The sequence below is a fragment of the Lagopus leucura genome, unplaced genomic scaffold (genome assembly GCF_019238085.1).
Source record: "Lagopus leucura isolate 7727_CA_CO unplaced genomic scaffold, USGS_WTPT01 Super-Scaffold_739, whole genome shotgun sequence".
In the NCBI taxonomy this organism is placed as follows: Eukaryota; Metazoa; Chordata; class Aves; order Galliformes; family Phasianidae; genus Lagopus; species Lagopus leucura.
Window position 1 is genome coordinate 18,382,136 of NW_024962255.1, and position 16,315 is coordinate 18,398,450.

Genomic DNA, 16,315 nt, shown 5'->3' on the forward strand with positions numbered 1-16,315 from the left:
AGTGATGGAGCAGATGGACTCCAGCTAACACAGGGAGGAGGAGGGGGAGGTGTAGAGCACACAGTGAGAAGGGCTCTGGAGAAAACTCCATGGCTAGGACTAGGAGCAGACTTTATTTTTTTTTTTTTTTTTTTTTTTTTTTTCTGATGCATAATTTCTTAAACACAGCTCATCTGAGAGCAGAAACAGACAATGGAATTTGTTTCTTGTTTTTCTGTGGGGATACAAAGCCAGAAGTTTCTCTATGGCAAGGATGCCAGCACAGATGTGCAAACCCTATATCCTGGTTGCACAGGAATGGATCATGGCTTTAGTACCACTGTTCTAGCTTTTCATCACCATCACCAAGAGCAAAGTTGGGTCTGATGTCACCTTTACACCCTAAAGAGTTAAGTGGATGACGATGTTTTGGCAGGGTCAGGAGACCTGGTGACAGCCTGGCTGCAGCACAATGGCCATTGGGTACTGCTCCTGCCCACATGCACAGAGAAGATCCTGGAGCACCCTGGAGAGAAGGCTGCCTTGTGAGTTCCTCTCTCATCCCTGACCTTGCACCCAGGGCTGCCAGCCTGAGGCTGCCAGCACCAGGTGGGAGGATGGTCGTGGGAACAATCTGGAGGCCACTGAGAGTTCAGAACACAACAGCAGCCCCCCTTCTTAAGGGTAGGGAAAGGTCAGCCAGGATCAGGGGTCAGAAGGCTCTGCTGCTGTCTGATCTTACAGCCAGATGTTTGTGACGGGAGATGGCAGCAAGGTAACTGCCAAAAGCCTTCATGGGGGAAGGGATATCACTTGGGAAATTGTCTTCCTTCCAGCTGAGATGTTTGGGCTGGCAGTCAAGAATATCAGTGTTCCCTTGAGCTCTTCTTAGCAGCTACTGTGGCCAAGAGAGGTGTGAAGACAGAGAAGTGTAGTCTCAATAGATCAGAGACCCAGTCATCTTCAATTAGGCCAACCAGATGACATCAGAGATAATATAATATAAAGGCCCTTCACCACAACCATTCTGTGATAAGGAACGTGCAGAATTGGCTTGAAGATTAGGCTGGAACACCCTGAAGGTGATTTTGATCACAATTTATGGGCTAATGCTCATGGAAACAAATTATTGTTTCCGTTATGTTCTCTGAAGTTTGGGGAATGACATTAAAAAAATGAAGTCATCCTTCAGCCAATCATGTCCTAATCTTAATCTGGCCCTTGTACAATTGCTCTGCCCTTATACAGGAAAGAGAGTTAGCCACTGGGTACCCCAAATATGCAGACCATCTGTGAGACTCCTAGGGAGTCTTCCGCTCCACAACAGCGTACATATAGGAAGATTTTGATTTATCTAGTGTAGAATAACAACTCTGAAATAAAAGCTTTTGGCTTCTTTTTCAGTGTGATTCAGGGTATTTTTTTTTTTAATCTACAGATTTATCAACTCCTTTCTGAATAATATTAAGCAATATATTTCAATGCCTGCTCAGTTTAGAGAGTGAGAGTACAGACTAAGGACAGTACAGCACAGTAAAAGATAGCCCATGCAGAGTGGTTCCTCCTTTTCCGACAGTAGCTAGCAGACACCAGTGCTTTTAGGAAAGGTACCCTGCAAAGTAAAAAAATAAATGTCCTCAGCCATCTGAATGCTCTGAGTCTGAAACCAGAGTTTTCAATGACTTTTTAAAGCAATATTGCCAGTTATTTTTTATAACTGTGGATATGCTTGTTGTCTATACGGAATATCATTCCTACTAGGACCTTGCCTATTTTTTATTTTTTTATTTTTGTCAACAATATTATAGGAAATAAGCTTTGTAGCTTGTTCACACGTTGGATGGAAAATTGTTTCCTCTTATTCTGCCCTCTTTTCTTCTATTATTTTTTAATTTTACTTTTCTCTTGTGGATTAGCTTCTTATTAAAAAGCCTTTTACAAACAGCATCTGCTCACTTCCAGAGACCTGTGGGATGACAGGTCCTGGTGAAACCCATCTCCTTCATGAAAAGCACTATGAGACTTAGCTAATGAAGGACCAAATAGGACTTGAGTTTTATAACCTGAGCAGTGCCTGCTGGCAGGGAAACAAGCCGTTCAAAACTCATTGCTCTAGAAAGCTGGACATATGAGTTAACTCAAAAGGAATTGAAACCGCTGACTGAAAGAACTCAGGGTAGCAGTAACTTCCCAAGGGAGGGCAGGTAGCTGTTTGGGGTTTTTTTTGGAAAACATAATACAGCTTAAATAACACCAACATGACTTAAAATATTAATATGAAATTAATTTAGATTTGTAATATAATCAAACAACTGATATGAATCAGAACAACAGTGCTAAAAAAACTGAAAACAAATTTATGTTTAAATTGACATGTTTTCACAACCTCACTGTCACTCTTTCTCTTCCTAATTCCTTACCTCCTTCCCAAAAAATCCTTCTTCCAAAAGCTTCCAGCCAGTTCAGAATACTCTCTAGAGAAGAAAAAAATGCTTATGATGGCTATCTTCATTTAAAAACAAGAGCTGGGTGGCCTGTCTGTGTGTATATACGCTATCCCTGGCTCCTGAAATGGATCAATATTTCTTGATTTGAACAGAGATCTGCGGTCATTTCTGTCCTGAGCAACACTCAGAGCATGGAAGCTATTACTGAGCTATGAAATAACACCGAAGTTACATGGCATATGGTTATTCAGGCAGCTAAAACCCTGCAGTGAGTAAGTTTGGCAGCTCCTTACTCCCTATCAATATGAAATAAGTATGTTCTCCACTCTCAGAATCCTCATGGATTTTCATCACTTGCTTTCCCGCTGTCACCTCAGGCTGCACCACCCCTGGAGGTGTTGTTCCCAGCCTAAGCAAATTTCTCAAGCCTGATCTCTATCATTCTCTCCTGGTGGTATTGAAAAATGTTGCTGAAACCCACATTACGATCCCAGCAACCTCAATTGTTATCTCTCTTAAGATGTTGCACTGGGACCCACTGCTGAAAAGCTGCCATCAGGAGAGAAGGGATCACGGCCAGCATGACATTCTTCTCCTTCTCTATTCTTCTGGGAGGTGGCTTGGTGGCTACATTGTCCCAGAATAGATGCCTCACTTTGGCCAGGATCATAGGAAGACCCAAAGACACTTGGTTAGGTTACATGATACTTCTTCACCCAGTAATTCTTTTCTCTACTGAACACCCCAGCAGAAAGCATGCAGGCTTTCAGTTAGCACTGAGATCAGGTCCTTGATCTTCCTGCTGGGAGCAAAAGATCTCAGAGCTGAGACCAGCTTGCAAAGAGATGGCTGGGAAGCTGACAGCCTTGAAATGAAAATGGATTTACATAAAGGAAGCTGACAACACCTTGACTTGGTCCATCTCCCTGTCCCTAGGCACAGCAAAGTATTCATCAGTAAAGCCATTTCTGACAAACATTTCTCTAATCTTTTGATTACTTTTACAGAATCATAGAATCGCAAAATACTTCCCAGTTGGAAAGGACCACAAGGATCATTGAGTCCGACTCCTGGCTCCACACTGGACCAACCAAAAGTCAAACTGCATCTGATAGCATTGTCTGAACTTCTCTTGAACTCCAGCAGTTGGGTCCATGCCCACTGCCCTCCACTGAAGAACCTGTTCCTAACCCCCACCTGACACTCTCCTGACACAGCTCCACCTTGTTCCCTCCAGCCCTGTTACTGTCATCAGAGAGCAGAGTTCAGCACTGCCCATCCACCCCCCACGAGGAGCTGCAGCTGCCATGAATGCTCCCCTCCTCTAGGTTCAACAAACCCAGGGACCCCAGCTGCTCCTCACACACCTTGTCCTCCAAATCCTTAACTATCTTTGTAGTCTTCCTTTGGATACTAATAGTTTTATGCTGAAGAGTCCAAAACTGCACAGAGTACTCAAGGTGAGGCCACGCAATATAGAGTAAGACAATCCCTTTCCTCACTCAGCTGGCACACTTTACACAGCCCAGAATATGTTTAGCCTTCCTGATTGCCTGGGCACACTTTTGGCAAAGGAGATCCTACAGCGACCCCAGAGAAACCTTTTCCATTGCATTAGTAACCATAATCCAGATTTTCCCCATACATCCTCTACCAGCGCTCCATAATATGTTAAACACATTACCAGTCTATAATTTCCAGCTGCCAATGGGCTGTCAGTGACCCAAGAGGTGCTGACAGAGGGGCACAATGAGGCCAGACAAGGGACCCTCATCAGAAATGATCATTACTGACGCCACTACAAGCGAGTTTGCTCATTGTTGTTTTTTCTGGCACAGAACAGAGGGGTAGTCAGAGGCCACTTAAAGCCCTTGAGCATTGGGAGATTTCTTACCAATACAAATGGGAGAGGTACAGGGATCAGGAGTCAGACATAAGCCTTTGTCTCTTACCTGCCCCAGAGGGTCAGGTTTCCTTCCACTTTGTAAGTATTTATTGTTTCAGAAGAAGGATGGTAGGGAGGTCACAGGGGAGAGTGAACAGTGAGATAATAAAGGATAATATTGCTTCCAAAAGCGTGTCTGCTTTTTCCAACAGTATTAGCTACTCTAATAAGAGATGTTATCTCCTTCTACAAACTTTGACTGGCCTATATCCTTTCATCACAGCCTCAACAACGTTACTACTGCAGGAAAAAGGATTTGCAGGCTGTGTATGCAGGCAAATGAGTCTAGTTCTTCAGTGGTGGGTTGCATCAGAGACTGGGAGGGAAGCTTTCATGGGGAACTGCTCTTCCACACTGATTTTGGGCAGCTCCATTCCTGAAGAAAACACAGCCAATTTGCCATGCTCTTGGTTATGAAAAGAACAATTTGATGATTTGGTGTTTTTTTGTTGTTGAAATTCTTGAGTTAGCATGAAAAAGGCAGAAGGAGCTGAGGGGCATTGGGAGCTCCTATCAGAGACTGGCTTCCACCAAAATAATCAGCACTTGGAGCCAGGGCCAAGCAATTATCTAAGCACAAGAGTTGTCAGGGAAGGAATGAATCAGGTTCTGCAAAGGGTACAGTAATGTCTTGAGAAAGGGTGGTCTTCAGCATCATTTCTCTTTCCCTCTTTAGAAGTGACAAAGATTTACAGATATTGGTGATGAAGATAGGCTTCTTTCTACAAATTTGTAGCAGTACAGGCTTGGAGCCTGAGTGATCTCTGATCAGCCTTGGTACATTAGCCATGATGGGGATTATATTGCATGGGTTAAGGGGCAAACAGGAAATTCAGGCCTGAGATTAGAGCTATTTAAACACCTCTTGAGTTTGATGTAAAACAGCTCCTCTGTGCTTCCTACCGACAGGAGATCTTTCTCCCCTAAGTAGCTTAAAGTGTGAGAAGAGCTTGGGCTAGAATTTGCCCATCTATCAACCAGGTTTGTAGTCATGTTTCTCATGAAAAAGGAAGAAATGAGGAAATAGGAACAGCACAAGCTGAGTCTGAAGTGGATTCTGAATGGATCTAAGGTTCAGATCCAAGCAGCTGCAGCCATCATTTCCCGAAAAATGCCAGGGCAAGCACTGCCCATAGCAGAACTATTGCATTTTGCCTTTAAAAAAAAGCACCAAGAAGATTTCTATGTATTTGGCTTTTGTTTATGAAGGAAATAGATTTTCATTCCCCATTCTAAAGCCAACCTGGGACATCAGAGACTGTTATTTCTTTTAAAAAATGAAACACAAGTGTCAAGAATTAAATGATTCTGGGTAGAGAAAGTGCAGTATGACTGGGGGTCAGAACTTTATTTTTTTTAAAGCAGCTGTAGCAGGCAGTTGGTTGTTCACAAAGTTCCTGTTTCTCTTTCTGAGCCTTCAGTTCCCAGCACTATTCCAATGGGAAGAACAAATCATTCCAAGGAAAGCCAACAGAAAGTTAATGTGCTCACACCATCCTAGGTACTTGGAGGCAAAGAACACACATCAGATCTGAACAGAGATTCAGGGACCCAGACACCAACTATGGAGGACAAAATCCTTTCCCAGAAGATCATGGCAAGAATAGCTAACGTTTTCATATAGCTGCTATACTGCTCTGACTCAGTAGATATCTTGAGTCAAGCAGTGTGCATAAGGATATATTTCCCAGCGGGGATTTTTCATCCCTTGGATATAAGGCCACTGACCAATCTTTTCCAGTCAGGAAGCTTCAGTTGTCTGTTTGCATCTATCTAATGATGGAGAGAGGAAGAGCACATTTTAATTAGAACATTTGAACTCAATTTGAACTCCACAAAGACTGGTGAGGTTCAGGATGCCAGCTCAGGTGCTGTTCACTTTAAAGAGCAAATGCCAAAAGGAAGTGAGAGAGAGGGAAAGGGAGAGAAAGATCCTAATAAGGACTGCGCAGACAGGAGCTTGATTCCACTTAAGGCACCCTAGTGGGCCATCATAGCTTTGGGTGACTTATCTCTTCCTGACACATGCTGAAAGCTGCTCATATACCAGGTTTTATTTTAAAAATAGAACCATCCTTAAAATTATATAGATTTCAGTGACTGGTGGAAGCCTGCAAGGCGGATGGAAGTTGGGAAACAGTTTATGAATGAGTTTGAACACTGTGTTGCTCCAAGATCTAGAACAAAGTGTTCCTGTAAATGCTTCCAAAAGCATGTTTACAGAACTATGCTCTCAATCTGAAGGCTTGCTGGAGCCCCTGAACTCTGCCAGTAGCTTTTTGAAACCTTTTTCTGCTGTTGGCTTTAAAACTGTAGAATTGATCACAGCCAGCCAGAACATGGCACCACGAATGGACTTCAGATTTAGCTAATCAGGTTGCCCTCCCAGCACTACACTGATTTACACTCAGCAGACATTTACACAGTTCCTTCCTAATAGCAGCCAGGAGACCTGACAGCAGTGTTCAGCTTTAAAATTTGATTTGCTTAAAAGCTTGGGGAAAGTGAATGGAGAAACTGCAGAGCAAAAGCAGCAGCAGTGCAAGGAAATTCAGGCCCAGAATTACGCAATAGTCTTCATTTTGACAAGAACCACTGGGACTCAGTCATTGCCCTCCACACTACTGCAGCTTGAGCAGAAAAATCCACCTACTTTCACAGGTCTGTCTGTAACAGTCTATTAAGCTATTTCATTTGGACTCACAAGGTTCCATGTGCTTGACAGTAGATCAGACCATAGTTTTCCACATAAGGAATGTATTATTTTAGGGATGCAATTAACTACGCAAAGGGCTTCCTAATGAAGTGTCCCTTTTCTATACCACATTGCACTGGAATCCTGATGCAAAATTGAAAAAGGAATTGAAATAGGGACCTCCCTAATCCTCTGTTCTACAGAAACAACCTATGGTTTTCTCAGGATTTTCTCAATTTATACTGCTTGAAAATGGAAGAAATTCAAGCCCACACAGCTTATTTTAAATGGATCATTATGAACATCAGCATCATATAAGATACCCTGCACACAACTCCCTGACACATCCCCACCAGCCTGGAAGAGCACTTCCAGACTTCTCTGGTAGCAATGGAAACCCCATGAAAACCATCTCTGTGCTCCCCCCCGCCTTCCCCCCCCCAAAAAAAAAAAACAAGAAAATGACCTGATAATTTTATTCTGCAAATGAAACTAATCATAGCAAAAAGCCAACTCGAGGTTTCCATGTACGCCTGATAGGACAAGGGGAAATGGTTTCCAGTTAAGAGGAGATTTATATTGGATATAAGAATTTATTTATTTTTTTTACAATAAGGGTGGTAGGCACTGGCATAGGTTGCCCAGAGAGGCGGTGGCTGCCCGGATCCTGAAGACATCCAAAATCAAGCTGTACAGGGCTCTGAGAATTGTGATCATTCAGTAGGTGTCCCCATTCACTGCAGGGGAGTGGGGACAAATGATCTTTTTAAAGGTCCCTTTCAATTCAAACAATTCTCTGATTCTATGAATTACCAACTGCCAAAGCTGCACCATTTTTACAGAACTGCATCTGCTGCATGCAAGACCTGCCTTCCTGATGCTGCAATTACAAAACCTAAGACTCCATCTTCAGTGACAACACTGATGTAAAAGATTTTGAGCCTTGTCTTTGTCTGAGCTTTTTCAGGGTTGCTCAAGTAAGGCCACCTCATTGCCTGTATCACTGCGATGATCCAAGATGCTGAACCAGATCAATCTTTAGTGGAACAAATCTGCTGGGACCAGGAGGTCTGACAGGTTTTGCCACTAAATATTAACACTTTAGATCCAAAGAACAGAACACAGAAAAGTCACTGTTAGGAGCCTCGGAAGAGACTGACCTGATGTTGAACATTCTTTCCCAGTCTGTGGCCACAGAGGGACTCCTCACTTGATGATGTAACGTGATCCAGTTGCACAATGCAGGCTTACCACAATTTCAACTACTTTTCATCTGATGGCCTGAGTGGAGAAAGCAGAGCCAGGGCTTCTGCGGGCAGACCTGGCTCAGACAAAGTGTGTGACTAGGCTGGATAAGACTGTGTTGTGGTTTGCCTGTTAATAGATAGCACTTATTGTCTTTCTGTTCTTAGGGCTAGATCATGTCCCTCATCTTGGAAGCATGAGTTAGTTGGAAGATCTGAACTATAGCTTGAGTTAAGTATGAAGCTAGCTATAGAAATACTGGATTTACAGCAATAAAGAAATCCAAACTTGTCCCATTGCACGTTCTATGGGTCTGAAATTGCAAAAACATCCTTAGATAAGCTTTATTTGAGAGACAGCAAACTAGTATGACCTACTCTTTGAAGTCTGGAGAGTGGAAAAAATAGTTTATACAAAATGACAATTCCCTGCAGCCACATCTGCCCTTCTTATCTGTGACCAGGCTCACCTGCTCCTTTCCTTCAGCTCTGGATCAATGCTGAAGACAAGACACTGCCTTCTGCTTAACTCCACAAGCTCCTTAGTGCACGTAGAAGCCTTTGGTCACGTAGAATTTTTTGTTTTTCCTGTGTGGTGTGTATATATATATATATTTTTATTTATTTATTTATTTATTTTTTTTTTTTTAACAGATTATCAACAGCAGCATTAGAATGAAATCTAGGTGCTTCTGAAATCTGTGATTAAACTGCAAGTGACTTAACAGGGCCAACGTTGCAGCCTGCAGGCTTAATGTGCTGTAACAATAATGAATTCCAGGCACTGACTTTGATGTCACCTTATATGTTGATGATATCAAATTGCAGAAAGAACTGTCACTATTAAGAGCCCTCAAATACCTGAACAAAGTTGTGATCATTAATCCAAGTTCTTTTTATATCCACATTAGAATGGAGATATACTGAAACTATGAGTTAATCTGGTATTTGAAGTTAATTAATTAATATCTCCCTATACACTTCAGTGGATCCAGGATTCATGCCAATGTCCTGGGGAATGAGGGAATATGACTGCATTGTTTTTTCCTCATTTATTGAAAGAAAACAACAGATTTTTAAACTAGATGTCACATATTTGTTAGATATATTATGTAGTCCCCTTTTCTCCCTCTTATTACCTCCCCCAGAAGTTTAAAATTTCATCCAAGACACAAATATCCTGAAAGCAATATGTGAGTTATAATGAAGAAATGAAATACCTGCGAGCTGTAGGACAAATTACACTTCTGTTATGCTGGGGCAATTCCAGTAAGACAGGGGGCAGAATTCAGCTATGTGTCTGAAATCAAGTAGTTGAATCTACAATATTAGAAGCTCTTTACAAACATGTTTCTCAAAGCAATTATAAATGCACCAAAGGAAATGTCCAAGGCTAGCCAAGATAATCAAAAAAGTTCCTTAAGCCAACATCCTATATTCTCCTAAGATAAACTCAAACAGCAATTTTATTTATTGTTTCCCAAGTCTCTTGATAGACCCAAAAAAAGGAAAGAAGAATTAGAGGAAAGGACAACAAAACAACTATAACAGTTACAAGGGAAGCATTTTGAAATTGGATTCTCCAGTACAGTCTGTACCAGCCTGAAGAATAAACGTTTTGAAATAGAGCAGAGAAACAACATTGACCAGAAGGCATCAACTGGGCTTTGGACACTGGGACAGAACCTTTTGAAGACCTCCTACATGCAATTGCAAAAGCCATATGAGCAGTCATCTTTTTCTATGCCACTGTACATAGAAAGATGTGAGAACAGATGTTCCTGCTGAATTGAAATAGATGCTTCTGCCTTCACAAGAGCCAAATGACAGACAAAGGAGAAGGACAGAGAAGGATTTGTCTAAGAAGAGAGATAAAAGTGTGTCCTGCAGAGGAACATATTTTCTCAGCACGCCTACCCTGGTCCCATGCTGTCAGTGAAGAATATTTCAGACTGGAGAGAGAAAAATTGCAACCCAGGAACACAGAAGGACAGATCTGCCAACATGTGTGACTATGCTAGTATAAAGGAAGGCACATAATAACTAATTTCCAAAAGAAAGTCAAAGGCAGTGATGCTTGTGGCATGAACCTAAGCTGTACCAGTGCTGCCATTTTCCAGATGAGCCATTAAATCGCTCACAGTTATTAAAATACCGTGGCAACTTCTGCAAGTGAAGCAACACTCTGCATAGCACTGTGGACAGACTCCAGCTCAAGGCACTTCACACTTCCTGCTCCTTTGCTCTCCCATGCTCAGCAGTACCATAATTTTGCTGTAGCACCACAGAGGCTGCAGCTCAGTCACCTGCCATGCCCAGGATCCTGTAGTCCCTGCTAGGCAGTGCCTTGAGCACCAGTGGGTACTGTAGCCCAACAGTTTCACTGTACGTTACATCTGGCTACATCACTCCACTGTGGAGGCATAAATAATTTTTTGTGCCTGTTGAATGAACTCTTACTCATGGGTGGTGTCTGAGGTAACACTTCAACACCAGATCCCATGGAAGCATTCATAAGTGCTCGTATAGAACATCTAGAAGTGTTTGAATTTCCTCATTTCAAAGACAAACAGACCTCATTCTTTAGTCCTTGCAGCAACTTTACTTGATTACAAATGCTGAATTCCCATACCTAGCCTTCCTGCCAGATACAGATTGGTGCTGCTGGTTGATGCTGTCAGTGGCAGACCTAAGGCAAGGGAATGGCTGGAGCTGCCTAACAGAGAGTATCAGAGCTGCTTCCACCTCTCCCAAAGATGCTGCAATCCTGCAAGAGTTCCAAGAACATCAGAAATATTTATTTTGCTTTCCTAATTCTTTAGTCCCAGGTTTTTGTTTGTTTGTTTGTTTTTTCTTTTTCTTTTTTAACTCCTGTCCCTGCAGTGCTGTTCACAAATGCAGCTCTGGTGTCCAATAACGAAGTTTTATCACAAAAACACTGAAAGGAAACTTGGAAATGAAGTATCCATAAGCTAGTTTCGAATCATAGAACCAAAAACAAAATGTGGATGGCATTGGCTGACAACCAATTTCCAACCAGTAGCATAGCCAGGGACTGAAATTCCCTGCACTTCTACTCCAGTCAAAGGAAATGTTATCATCCTTAGACTCAGTCTTACAATCCATCTTCCTTTAAGCATCTGGCAAGACCACTATCCTGGAGTGAACAACCCAGCGTTTCTCTCTTTTGGTTAAAGACAGCCTTTGTGCATCACAGAAGTTGTATGCTCCGCACAGATTCATGATGCTGCAGCAACTCAGTAGAAGTGGATTAGCCCCAAACAAGATGTGAATTTTATCAACCTGCTTGCTCATCAAGCAAGGTTTATTGATTCAATATGTGATGCAACAAATCCAAACTAAAATGCTCCGAAGAGTATTTTTAATAATAGAGAGCCAAGGATGTGCATAGCCTCAGAGGTGTCCAGCTGCAGCTACAGCTCAGGTGCTTCTCCTGGATGGGAACTTCTCCTCAGTGCTGAAGTTGAAACATTTTATTCCCACAGCTTGCATACTGCAGTCTCCAAGTGATGCAACTACATGCTAATTAGGGCCCCACAGGTATTTTGTTTCCTTACTGAGTAGTAGATTATAAAATAAAACACTCTGACCCACAATCTGTTTTTCCACTCTACAAATTAAATAACTCTGAGAACAGTGTTCCTCAATCAGACCACACGCACAAAACTCTTGACATTATTTCTTTATCTTGCACATTAAGTACATTTGACCAATGTAAGTATCTGGAAATCTACCAGAAGCCCTTGGTAAAATTGTAGGAGGTTTATAACAGGTACAGCTCAATCCATTCTGCAGCTTGCCCTTCTTGAACTGCTGCAGCTTTCCATAGCAACATTAGTGCTGTATTTTCTCCTCACTAGGCCTACATGCTGCCTATGATCATAAGCTCTCTGTTCAAAGGAATAATAGGAATTAAAAAAAAGCAGAAATTCTCTCCCCTGCACATTTCTAAACAGTAGTGAGATAGGGGCAGCAAGACATCACAACTGAGAGAGAGTAGGCAGGATTGTACTTTGAACAGAAATATCCTCCTGATCTGTTTAGCAGATATCAGCACTCAGGAGAAATCAAATGGAAACAAGGCAAGCATCCTTGTGCTCTGCCAGAAAGGTAAGAATATCCTACCAATCAAGGAGCTGAAAACTAGGAAGGATATTTGGATGTTAGAGTATTTTTATGTGAAGTGTCCAAGCCTCATAAAGTGCTGCCTGGCACCAGCCTGAGCCCCTGCCTGATGCACAGACTCAGCTCCAGAGTGGGGTCTGCGTAACACTGGAGTTGCTCAAGAGTGTGTGACTGCAAACTACAGCCTCACTGAAAGCAGAATATCTTGCAGGATACTGAATATTAGGTAGACTAAATTTTCTAGACATAAATTGCAAAAAGGTTCTATATATTGGAAAACCAGTCAAATCATAATTTATGACTAACACTTAACATGCTCCATAATATGCTGGATCCAAGTCTAGAAAAGCTGTACTCACCCACTTTGTGAAGGAGTTCTCTGCCTATACAGCACTCCATCTCAACATGAAGACTAAGTTCAAGAGATTCTCTCCCTTCAGTGGCAAGCTCAGAGTGGATCCACACTGAGTCCACTCCTCCTGGTCAGGTGAGCACCACAAGTGATAACAATTTGCCTGTGCTCCCTGGACCAACCACATCCCTTCACCAGCTGCTCAATCACCAGTTCAAGCTGTGACCGAACAGCTCCTCTACAGTGGGCAGACAGGGAAGGAGTGAGGGTTAGACTGGATGATTGCAGAGGTCTTTTCCAACCTTAACAATTCTATGATTCCTGGTTTCATGTCTGAAGTTGTGCTTTATCTAGAGCTCAGATAAAGCGTATCTAAAGATAAAGATAACTGGAACAGGCAGGATTTTACCTTTCCTCCTTTCTCAACTCCCACTTCTTTCTTCCTCTTTATCACCTGAAGAGGCTAAGGAGTACAAAAGTACCAAGGTGGGAAAAATCCAGCTTGCATAAACACATCTGCTATTTCCTAGAAAGTGAAATGAAGACAGCAAGGTCTCTGGAAAAGCATTTGTTCAGAGGAAGCAGAGAGAACTAAGCACACAGAAATGTTGCAGAAAGACTGGAAGGCCCCTTAAAACCACACGCAACAGGGAGTTTCATGATTGGTCTGGCCCCAAAACTGTGTAAATAAATAACAGCAGTGGACTTCTTGATTAAGCAGACCTAGAAGCTGTGTTTATTTTCAGATAGCATTCTGAAGTGAAAAGCAAGTGCACATTTCTGCATGAAAGCCAAGAAACTTTGGAGGATGAAGTGTTTCAAGTCAACATTTTTGCCTGGGAGGATGTTAAAAGGTGTAGCAGTGAGGAAAGAAAGATACAGGATTTCAGGCTGGCTCTGGTCTGCCTGGCCGAAGGGTTACAAGCCATGGCCAGGTAGCTAGGCTGGGGCTGGCCCTGACACAGGGCACAGTCAATCTCTTTGCCACCCTACTGCCTCATGGCAGACTATGGGAAGAGAGCAGGGGCCTTGCACCCTACAAGAGATCTTCATGCATGGGAAGGTGTCAGGCTCTCCTCACACCAACAGCTGGCACAGAACTGTCTAGACCTGGCTGATATTTTACAGATTTCACACAAGGAAACTCAAATGAAACACAAAAGACACATGCTTTTCTCTGGATGTCTCGGCCATGCCAAGCCTCAGAGGCCTTATCTGCCAGTACTGCAGTGAGACCCTGCATGTTATCAGTGGAAAACATTCCACCTTTCACTGCAGCCCTCTGGCTAAAATAGTCCATGCTGGACCCAAGTGCAGGCAATAAAATGTGGGTTTATTTTTTAAAGCAGCACCAGTATGGATTTTTATTTTAAATATAACAAACAACTGCTAGTGGTCCTCTCCCACCTTCAGTCCCTTTGGTTGTTTCCCCCCCACGCCTGCCCTTTCCTTCTCAGTCCTAGACATTTTACAAACACTTGTAAATAACCCTATCCAGGCCAAACAGAGAGTCATTCTTCATCCTAAACAGGACATCGGGGATAGTGAAAAAACACTGTTTGTGACTGGAATGCTTTGTACAAAGGTGGAGGGAATCTAGGACTATTTCTGTGTCTGGAAACAGATGACGAGTGTTTGTTTTTAACATAGTATGTTACAGATTAGATAATAAAATCCCAAACAGAAAACATTACACTCCACCACATCTGAAATAAACTTCGAAGAGTTGTCTCAGTGAACTCCATCTCCTTTTGGGCCCTTATAGTACCATGAGGTCAGAGCTGCAGGGATGGATCATTTCACATCATTTGCTCAGTCAGTCACCAGGCAGGATAAATGACCCTTGCACTGTGTGGCCTGATGTGATCAGGAGTAGAAGATCTGGTATTTGGGTCTTTGGGGAAGAGTTAATATGCCACTGCTGCAGCTGTGCCTGCTCTGATCAGCCATTCATTTCTAATAGAGTATGCATAACCATCAGCCTGCCTTGCAGGAAATATACTCAAAAAAGTAAGATTTTATGAGTTATCCAAGAGATTTAGGAAACTCATTTCCAGGTGTGGCTTAAGGTCTTTTGTTCCAGAGAAGTTGAAGCCTCATAAAAGTTGATAAGCTCTGTTTTCTTAAATACATTACAAATTGTTAAATTATAATCATTAGAACTGCATTAACATTGTTTGGACCCAAAACATTTGTGGATTTTTCAGAAAAGCAGGACACACTGAAAAAATTAACATGGATCAACCTGGAACATTTGATCACCTTGAAGCATTTAAAATGCTATGCTGAGTCCTTCCAGTGTAAGTCATTTAATTAACTGGCAGCGCATGGTTTTGGAACAAAGCAATAAAAAAAAAAAATCAAAGCAGTCCAGCAGTATAACTCACAATTTTCAAAAGTATGTTTGCCTGTTAGTTTTGGATGAAAAATAAAAGCAAGCTCATTTTTATTCCTCATTCATTAGTGGGATTAAACCCCTGAAACTATTTAAAAACAAATATAGCAAATCCATACTTTTTAGACTGAGTTAGATGAGTCAATCTTCTGCTACGTAGAGTTAGTTGAAATAATTTGAGCAGAGCATCTCTCCACCCCCATATCTTCTCTTATCAAAAATGAGTCTGTTTCAACATTACAAACATCCATTCCATAAAAAATGGATCACTTCCAGTGGAATTTTCCACAGAAGACACAAAACAAAGTGCAGAAGGCCCACAACATTTTGTTATGAGCTGACATGATGGCTGTTGCCTGCAATATACCATGGGAGATTTGCTGAGATGTGCTGCACAACCCTGCCTGGCAGCCGCTCACGTGTCCCTATAGTCCTCTAGGACATCGGGTGGCAAGGGGCAGCCATGAGCCTCCATGAGCCATGGGGCACCACTGGTTTTTGTGGGAAAAGGATATGCCAAGAGCAAGGTCAAACCTAAAACTGAAGGCAGCATTTTCAACATTTCTAAACCCATGATTTTCTTTGAAAAATAAACTCAGTTCAATTTTATTTCAACTGCTTGTCCCAACTGTTTGTTTGTCCTTAGTGCTGAAATTACATTTCTTCCCATGGGAAGGGAATTATATTTTTCTGTCTTCTTTGATGTCAGTCATTCCACTGCCCCTAAATTTCATTTAAACACTCTAGGCATAATCCTAAACACTTTCCAATGCCACTTTTGTTCAGAAAAATCTTTGCCTCCTCTATAGCTTCCTTACATTTCTATGCACTTACCTAATTCCTTCTTGCATCAAAACACTGTAGCAAAGCAGTCTAGTTTATAAATACATTCTGAAGCAACAAAATAAAAAAAGGTGTGAGGAGTAGGAGCAAATTTAGACATCAAATACTGACCATTTTCTGATTTCCAAACCAAAAAGTTCTATTCCTTTTGACAATCTTAGGTTAAACTGTTACAGCTCGGATTCACAACCCATATTCCATTGAACTCTCTGGAGGAGAGAGCCATTGTCCTGCGCCCAGAACTCGAGCCAAACTAGGAGTGGGGCATC

At 42.1% G+C, this 16,315-nt stretch overlaps 1 long non-coding RNA gene across 1 annotated transcript; it reads right to left on the bottom strand.

Moving 5' to 3' along the window:
- Nucleotides 1-1,393: 1,393 nt before the first annotated feature.
- LOC122175203 lies at nt 1,394-12,907 on the bottom strand. The gene is made up of 3 exons (XR_006177340.1): nt 12,816-12,907; nt 2,400-2,453; nt 1,394-1,591 (listed from the first exon to the last, which is right to left on the bottom strand). It is a non-coding gene; the product is annotated as an uncharacterized LOC122175203 (long non-coding RNA).
- Nucleotides 12,908-16,315: the final 3,408 nt, after the last annotated feature.